The sequence below is a fragment of the Panthera pardus genome, unplaced genomic scaffold (genome assembly GCF_024362965.1).
Source record: "Panthera pardus isolate Hobbes unplaced genomic scaffold, ASM2436296v1 HiC_scaffold_6, whole genome shotgun sequence".
NCBI classification, from domain to species: domain Eukaryota; kingdom Metazoa; phylum Chordata; class Mammalia; order Carnivora; family Felidae; genus Panthera; species Panthera pardus.
Window position 1 is genome coordinate 1,206,030 of NW_026526991.1, and position 8,635 is coordinate 1,214,664.

The 8,635-nt window shown below is 58.9% G+C and overlaps 1 pseudogene; it reads left to right on the plus strand.

The window, feature by feature from the left end:
* The first annotated feature begins 6,976 nt into the window (after positions 1 to 6,976).
* LOC109265242 (ATP synthase F(0) complex subunit C2, mitochondrial-like) lies at positions 6,977 to 8,295 on the plus strand (annotated as a pseudogene).
* Positions 8,296 to 8,635: the final 340 nt, after the last annotated feature.

Sequence of the window (8,635 nt, forward strand, 5' to 3'; positions counted from 1 at the left end):
CCGAGGCAGGTGCATGAGGGGCGCCGGACAAGGGGGCAAGAGGACCGGTGTGGGCGGGTCCTCTCCGGGGCACACCTGAGCCCTCGGGTGGGGCCCAACCCCCCAGCCACAGTGTTCGGAGCCTGGCTTCCAACGTTTTTTATTTATTTTTGGGACAGAGAGAGACACAGCATGAGCGGGGGAGGGGCAGAGAGAGAGGGAGACACAGAATCGGAAACAGGCTCCAGGCTCCGAGCCATCAGCCCAGAGCCTGACGCGGGGCTCGAACTCACGGACTCACGGACCGCAAGATCTTGACCTGGCTGAAGTCGGACGCTTAACCGACTGCGCCACCCAGGCGCCCCTCGGAGCCTGGCTTCCAGCTAAAGGGCCAGGGCCTGGGACTGGTGTCCATTTCCTCCTGGACCCTCACCAAGGTCCTGCCCCTCGCCAAGCCCAGGTCTCTGCTCCTTTTCTCAAAGGACACCCCGCAGTTACCTGATCTCTGCTCACATGCCCCTCCTTCCCTCCTCCACCTCAGCTTGTCTTTCCCCCAGCCGGGCCCGGGACAGCCTCCCTGCCCTCCACGGTGGCTCCCCACCGCCACAGCTCCTCACTGAGGCTCGTTGTGTGGCAGCTCGGAGGGACCTAGGGCTCCCTCTGCCACCCCTCAGTCTGTGACTGGGCAAGCTGAGGGCACGAACCCAACGGGCTCCTCAGAGGCACGGCTGGGGCTTGACCCTCCGTGTGTCCCCAGGGCCTGGCATGGAGCCAGCACAGGGTAAGTCCTACAGGGTGGCATGCCTGAGACGGCAGGTGGAATCAGCTGGGGCTGGAATCCAGCCGACAGGCTGTGCAGCCTGGGGCAAGTCCCTCAACCTCTCTGAGCCCCCGCTTTTCATTTGTCAACACTGGGAGGAGCGAGGCCTCCCTCACCGGGTTGTAGGGAGAATTAGTTAAGACAACGCATGCAAACTGTGCATCTCAGCATCAGGTGGCTGTCATTCATTCAGTAAACACTCATTGAACACCCAGTATGGGTCATTGATTCTGAGTTCCAAAGGAAAGAAACCAAGTCAGCAGTCAGCACACCTTTGTGCCCTGAGTAGAACAGCGACCCACTTTATCACCGCCAGGCCATCTCCTATCAGCCTCTTCCTTCTCCTCTGTGTGGCCTCCCTGACGGCCGGGGCCAGCCCCGAGCCTACATCAGGCTCATCTAAGCGTCCCGTCCCTCACGCCCCAGCTCGGGCCCTGCACTGCCTCCTGGGTCACTAACTTGGGCAGGAACTGCCGGGCCCACGTTGCAGGATGGCCTGTACTCTGCCACGGCCATTCATATTCATCACGTTCCGAGGGCCTTGAAGGGTGGCCTCCGCCGTGTCCCAAGTCCTGGTCCCCCTTCCGGGTAATGGAGAGAGGCCTGGGGTCCCGCCAGTTCCAGCTGCCCTCCCGAGAGGTAGGCTGCACCTGGCAGGGAGACCCGATTAGATTGACTTCTCCAGACAGAATCCCTGGACCCCCCCCCCTCAGCTGGTGGAGGGAGGGATCCCCGAGGCTCCTACGCTGTACCCTCCCCCACCCAGGGCTGGGTCCCCTCTCCAAGGTCCCAAGTCTTGTCAGCCTGAATTCGCCCATCTCTACTGACCGGGAGCTCTGTCCCTTAAGGAACATCTTGCCCATCTCTGACTGTTCACACTGAGCTGAAAACCCTCTCCATGTAACTTCCGCCTGGCTCAGTCGTCCTTCTTCTTGTTCAGCCGGCATGCATGGAGCACCTACTGGGTGATAGTTGAAGCACCCACTCATTTAAGCTTCGCCCCACCTCAGTGGGCTGGTGAGGCTGAGGCTGATGGTGATGACGGCCAACCAGTGATGGAGGAGACTGAAGTTCAAGAGCCATGTCTCCGCACAGAATCTCACAGTCAGGGAGCAGTGGGGCCGGGAGGGGTGAGTTTCCATCTGAGGGCTGGACGGCCTGTGCTCTATCTTCCACGGGGCTGGATGCCTCCCTCTCAGGCCCCGGGGAGTAATGATCCCGTGGGGAGACAGGGGTCCCCCAAAACCTTCAGTGGAGGTTACGGAGCTGGGCCTTGGTCAAGGCTGTGGAGGGGAACCAGGGGGAGCCAGGCTAGCCTTGGGGGCCTTAGAAGTTGGGAGACTCAGCAGAGGAGCCACTGGGAAGAACCCTTCTTCCCCAGGAGCCACCGACATTGTGTTGGGAGGGGAAACACGGGGTCCTTGGAGCTCAGCCAGCCTCCTGCCTTCAGGCTGTTTGGCTTTGTTTGTTTTTTTGGCCTTTTTTTTTTTTTTTCCTTTTTCTTTGGGCTAATTGTTCTCCTTAAATCTTTTTGTCCTGTTTTGTTTTTTACGAGGCTGACAATGCTGCGCCCTGCTCAGCGCGGCTTCCTGTGTTTCTGCCCCAGCACAGGCCTCCGCGGGGGCCTTGCTTCCTGTTGTGAGCTGTCGCCATGACGACTCAAGGCCCGGTGGGCTCCGTGGGGTTGGAGGGGGGGGGGGGGGCTACCACGGTTGACATCACCGGGTGAGGAGGCAAGGGTCCCGTCCGGAGGGGGTTGAATGGGGGCCGGGCAGGCAGTGGCGGGAGCCTGGCGCATTGCTGAGGGGTGACTCACAGCCTGGGAAGGGGAAGAATGCCCTCACATTCTTTTGGGAGGTAATCAAGGTCAGGGAGTGCGGCTGGGATCCTGTTTACCTGACCCTGGCCCCCCGGGGGACCAGGAACCAGTGCGGGACAACACACTGGCGCAGAACCAGCCAGACCTCTGGGGCTAAGGGACCAGGAGGGAAGGCCAGGAGAAGGTGAGGGGCCGGTGGTTCTAGCTCGGACACCCTTCTAGAAGGCCAAGACAAGACTGGGATTCAAATTACAGTTCTGCCAGGTGACAGCTCTGTGACTTTAGGCAGGGCACCTGGTCCCCCTGAGCCTCGGTCTCCCCTGTTTTCAATGGGCTCATCCCCCTGTGTAGATGGCTGTGTTCTCCAACTGCTTGGGGGCCGGTTTTGGGGGGACTGGGGCTGGGCAGTTCTGCAGCACAGTGCGGTGTTCTGCAGGCCTCTCTGTGGCCCACCTGCCGGCAGAGCTCGGTCCAGGGCTAGGCACTCCAGACTTGGGGCCAGTGTGGGAGGGCCGCACCTGACCCTCCGGGTGATGCCCCCGAGGTGCAGCCCAGCAGAAGGGCCAAGGGCAAGCCGGTCTCGGGAGGGAGGACACGTGTGCACAGAAGGCAGAGGAAGGGACACCTATGGCATCACAGGGTGGGGTCACTGGAGCTCATGCTCTCCCCCCCCCCAACCTCTGCATCCCCCTTCAGCCTTCCCAGAGCCCCACCGCCTCTCCCTGAACATCCCCGCTCGCCCCGCCCATCACAACCTCCCCTGCCCATCACAAGGGGCCCAGAGGAGCCCCTCCTGAGCCAAGGGAATGTATCCTAGATTCGCCGGTGCTGGGACCTGTGCAGGAAGAGCCAGGAAGAGGCCTAGCGCTGGCCTGCCAGCCCCTGTATCTCAGAGACAAGCCTCCACACCCGACCCTTGGCCAACTACAAAACAGACCAGCTGCCAGGGAAGGGGCTACCTCTCTGCAGCACGCCCCACCCCCATCCTCTGCAGGGGCCAAGGGGGCCACCGGGAGACGGCCCCCGGCGGCCACAGTGGCATTGAGACCACCTGGCCCCGTGGCCGAGAGCAAGGACATCAGTGTCAGGCTGACCTGGATGGAGTTTGGCTTTGCCACTTGCCAGCTGGTGCCCTCCAGGCAGGCTCCTTAGCCCCTCCAAGCCTCAACTTCCTGATTTGGAAAACAGACTCTCCCAGGGTGACTGCGAGATTAGTGAGTCGATGCCCATGAAGCACCTCGCACATAGTAGGTCCTCAGTACCCAGCTGAACCCACACAGACCCACTGTGTCCTCCCCTGCTGTGCCGGCCCCCTAGGATCCCATGGACCGAAAGCCCATCCCAGGGCAGGAGCGGTGCCCACCACATACCCTGAGGTTTTCCCATAAGGGGGCTGGACTTGGGCTTCCCTGTACAGGGAATATCCTGTTCTAGGAGGTGGGGGGAGGAAGAGGAGCGGGAAGGACACAGCCGCTCCGCATTCCTGGAATTCTTGGCGGCAGCCCCGTCCAGCTGCCTTGAGCTGCCACTGCCGGGGGCACTGGCCCCGGGCCAGGCTGTCTCGGCACGGCAGGGCGACATCCCACTTGGGGTACCACTTGGACATGGGGTGATAGGAGACCCCCCCCCCCCGGCACCCGTCCCACTCAGCTCCTGCCGTCGCAGAAACAGACAGACCTCCACCCTGGACCCTGGAAGGAAAGTTTGGGGAGGTCTCGGGGCATTCAGTCAACAGAGGAGGGTTTTCTGTTTGGGGTTCTGCCTTCAGGGGTTCCCCGGTCTCCTCCCTTCACCCCCAGGGAAGCTCTGGAGGGTGGCCAGAGGGCAGAGGTGGATGGGTACAAAGCGGAGAGGCACAGGGATCCTCGGTTCTAGTCTCTAGTGCCCGGGACAGTCGTTTTCCTTCTCTGAGACTCAGTTCCTCCATCTACAAAATGGGAGGGCTGTCTCCCTCCTTTGAGCAACCTCAGCACTTGCTACATTGTGGCGTTGTGACCCAGTAATCGCGTCTTTGCAAAGCCCCTTCCCCTGACCCAGGGGAGGAACCCAGCTCGTCTCCCCACTGAGCCTGGCCTCGTGCTGGGTAGGCAGTTTTCAGTGTTTATCTAGGGCCCCCTCCATCCACAGCAGTGGTCTGCAGGCTTCGGAGACTCGGAGAAGCAACACGGTCCCAGGGTGGTCTCGCTCTGGAGCCTCGTCCACGGGTGTGTCCTGGGGCTCCCGGGAGGCAAATGACTTGTCCAAGATCCCACAGTGAGCCAGGTCGAGCTGACTCTGGACCTCATGTCTTTTTTGCTGCTCCTCCCAGGGCCGGGTTCATTCTTTTCCCAGTTTCCCTGCAAACAGCCTCTAGTTTCAGACCATGAGAGCCAGAGCAGTCTGGGAAGGGAGCCCGACAGGGCAGCTCCCCGGGGGACCACGCCAGAAACCTCCGCTCCTCAGGAGACCAAGCGTAGGAGCAGGTGACCCTGGATGCTCCTCTCCCTGCACTGCCCTCTGCAACTGGGGAGCCAGGAGGAGTCGCACAGGGCCCAGCAGGGAAGGCAGAGTGGCTACACGAGGTGGACATATCTGGGGTCAAGCCAGTGTCTGGACCCCCTCCCTCTCTCCTCTCCTGTGGCTCAAGGACCACCCCCACCCCTCTGTCCAGTCCTAGAGACCCTCCGGGGCACTGCCCTTAATGCCCGCTGCAGAGTTAAAGAGCTTACTCTGGCTCTGGGTTCAGAGGCCAGGGGAAACCTGGTCCAGGCCACATGGGGAGGCAGAAAAGCCTCTTTGCCCAAATCAGGAGTCCCAAGAGGTCCCTACACTGGACCTCAGCACCCGCAATCGACCGTTCGAGAGTTGGACAAGGGGGTCCCTCTGGGCCAGTCCCACTGAGGTCGTACTGAGCCCGTCTGTGGTCCCAGGATTCTGAAGTTCAGGTTTTGGTTCTGTGAACATTTACCTCACTCTGCGTACCCTTAAGAGTATGAAACAGAGGAAGCCCTGTCCTGTCACCTGCCTTTGTCTGGGACTTGCCCCTCAGAGTACAGCCGGGGTCCTGCTCCCAACGACCCCACCTTCCCCATCACCTGATCCCCCTGAACGCCCAGACACCCCCAAAGCCATTGCCTCCACGTGGCCGGGGCCCCTCTCTGCTTCCTGCCTGCTTGTCCTGTGTGTGTCTGTCCCGACATCTGTCTGTCTGAGGGACCATAAAAGGAAAAGGCTGGAACACACCCTGCGGGGTCCACATGACCTGTTCACTCCTCACCCTCTGCTGGGAAATCACCTCGATTGTGGAGACGGGGAGCCGCGGCCCTGTGCGCCAGCGTGTCGGCGGGCGTGGGGGCGCGTATGTGCGTGGAGGGCGGCACAGGGCAGCGCGGGGGACCCTCGGGAAAGCGAATTCTGAAAATCTGAGTAGAACGGGTGGAATGTCAGACACCCATTAAATACGGTGTCTTTGAAGAATCATGGTGACGTGAAAGGTGGTCACTATATAAGATTTAGTCAAAGAAAAAAAGTGCACCCAAGAGAAAAAGTTGAGGCCAATACATCACATGCTAATAATCATTTATCTCCGGATTCCTAAATCATGAGTAATCTTGTCTTTCCCTTTACACTCGCGGATATTTTCGACGTTTTCTGCAGTGCGTACTTGATTTGCGATCAGGGAAAGGAAAGAGAGGTAATTAAAAAAAAAAAAAAAAAAAAAATGAACCAGAAAACAAATAAACATGATTGAAGATAAAAGAAACTGAGGTCTAATGAAAACTGTTACACGTAAAACTAAGCCAAACGTTCAACCCAAGATAGCAAACCCTGAGTGAGCACCCACCATATACAAAGTTCTGCTGAGCCTGGAGAGATCTGGGTAGCGCTTCCTGGCAAGTGCACTGTCCATCGGGAGGGTGGGACAGTCCCCAGTCACAGATACCACAGACACAGGTATAATGTGGTTCTCTCCACCCCTTGGAGGGCACCAGAGAAAGAGAGAAAGTGATGGGTGAATCAGGAGGGCTGCAGGGAGGAGGTGACTGCTCACAGGAGGGTTTTGGGAGGGCACGCGGTAACGGAGGAAAAGTATGGTGGGTACTTAGGGGACCACCTTCGTCTGGGGCACGACTGACAAACAGGCTGTAGCTCACCTGAAGTCTGTAGTGCTGGGTTGAGAGACACTCTGAAATTGAGTGGGCATTCGCGGGGGAAAGAATGCAAGGATCGATGAGCAACTCATTCATTCATTCAAGAAATATTTCTTGAGGATCTGCTCTGTGCCACGCACGGCCTGGGGGTCCTGCAGTGCAGCCTCTATCTCAACGGAGGGAAACAGGCAACAGAACAATTAATGGGTCAAATATATGGTGTGCCCGATGGTAAGGAGTGTGACGAGGAGGGACGAGGCGGTGGGAGGCAAGGACGGCGGGGCTTCGACAACTGGAGGGCAGCAGGCACTGAGGTTGGGCGGGCGAAGGCTGAGAGGGGCAGTGGTGAATCTGACACATCCCTAGGGCACAGTGGAGCGGGAAGCCAGACGTGGGAGTCTGAAGTCCAGGTCCCAGCTGGGGACACCCATTTGGGGGTCATTGGCTTGTGGGTGGTAGTTACCCTAAGAGATAGGATGAGCTCACCCCGGGAAGGGATGTAGGCAAAGAAGAGGTCCAAAGATTGAGCCCTGGGCTCCCCGCAACGATTACCATTTGGAGAGATCAGGGGAGACCAGCTATGGAGGAGGGGGAGCTCAAGAGAGTGGGACAAATATAGTTCCCGCAGAGAGGTGGGTGCAAGTCTGATGGGAGGGGGTTAAGCTGGCAACAGGGGAGAGGAGCTTAAAAGGGCAAGTCAAGACAAATCTTCCCAGGAGGGTGGCTATACAGGGGAGCAGCAGTCGCGCCCTGAAACCCAAGCAAGGGGCTCAGAGGGCCCCATAAGTCACCCCCCCCCCTCCCCAGCAGTGGCCAAGGGGTAGCTGTTTGCTGTGAGGGTGGGGGATGGTGGACAGAGCTCGGTCTGGGCTGGGAGTCCGCACACAGGTGCTCGGGGTCAAGGTGTGGGTGGAACCCAAAATGAGAAAAGAAGGAGGCTGGGCTGGAGACCAGTGCCAAGGCCACAACCACGGCCAAGGCTGGCTCCCCACCTGCCTCTGTGTTCCGGGAGCGGGAGAATTCTGAGTCCAAAGTCTTCGTTAAGAAGCTCGACTTCTCTCTGTCTTCTCTGAACTGGGAGCAGCTCTCCTTTCACAGCCCCACAGCCCCTGAAAACGTCTGCCTGTGCAAAGTTCGTCTCCACCTCCTTCTTGGTCACGAGCACCTCTCAGCTGTTGAGCCGATCACTGTCTACAGTGGTGCTAAAACCACCACCGGAGACACTGACAGATGACAGCCTCAGCCAGCTTGGCAGCCCCACGTCTCCTGACCTCACTTATTCCCAGCCGCAGCTTCCGAACCAGCGCCATTTTACGGGCCGTAGTCACAGCAGCCAAGTTCACTGGGGCTGGGGCTGGGGCTGCCGCCATGGGGGTGGCTGGCTCTGGGGCTGGAACTGGGGCTGTGCTTGGGAGCCCCCTCATTGGTTATGCCAGGAACCGCTCTCTGAAGTAAGAGCTCTTCCCCTCCACCATTCCGGGCTTTGCCCTCCAAGACGCCACGGACTCTTGTGACTGTTGGTGGCCTTTCTCCTCTTCACCATGTGACAGAGCTGTTTCCACCTCCCGTGGGTCTTTCTCCCGTCTCTCGTCTGCCTTGTAGGTTCCTTTTCCGTTATTTCCCCAGGCAGCCTGGGGAAAGCAGGTGGCTCAGGGTTTAGCAGAGGGGAGACGAATAAATACTGTATGAACAAGAAAGAAGATCTACCTCTCAAGCAGAAGGAGCCTATATTTGACTTCACAGGTGTTTCATGTATTTATGTCGCTTGGATATTTAGACTTAGAGTATGCAGACTTCCATGTGGACTCTTGCCCCAGGCCCTGGCAATGTTGGGGTTGACCTGGGAGCGGTCAACATGAGTGGTGGGGTGAAGACAGGGTTGTTTTT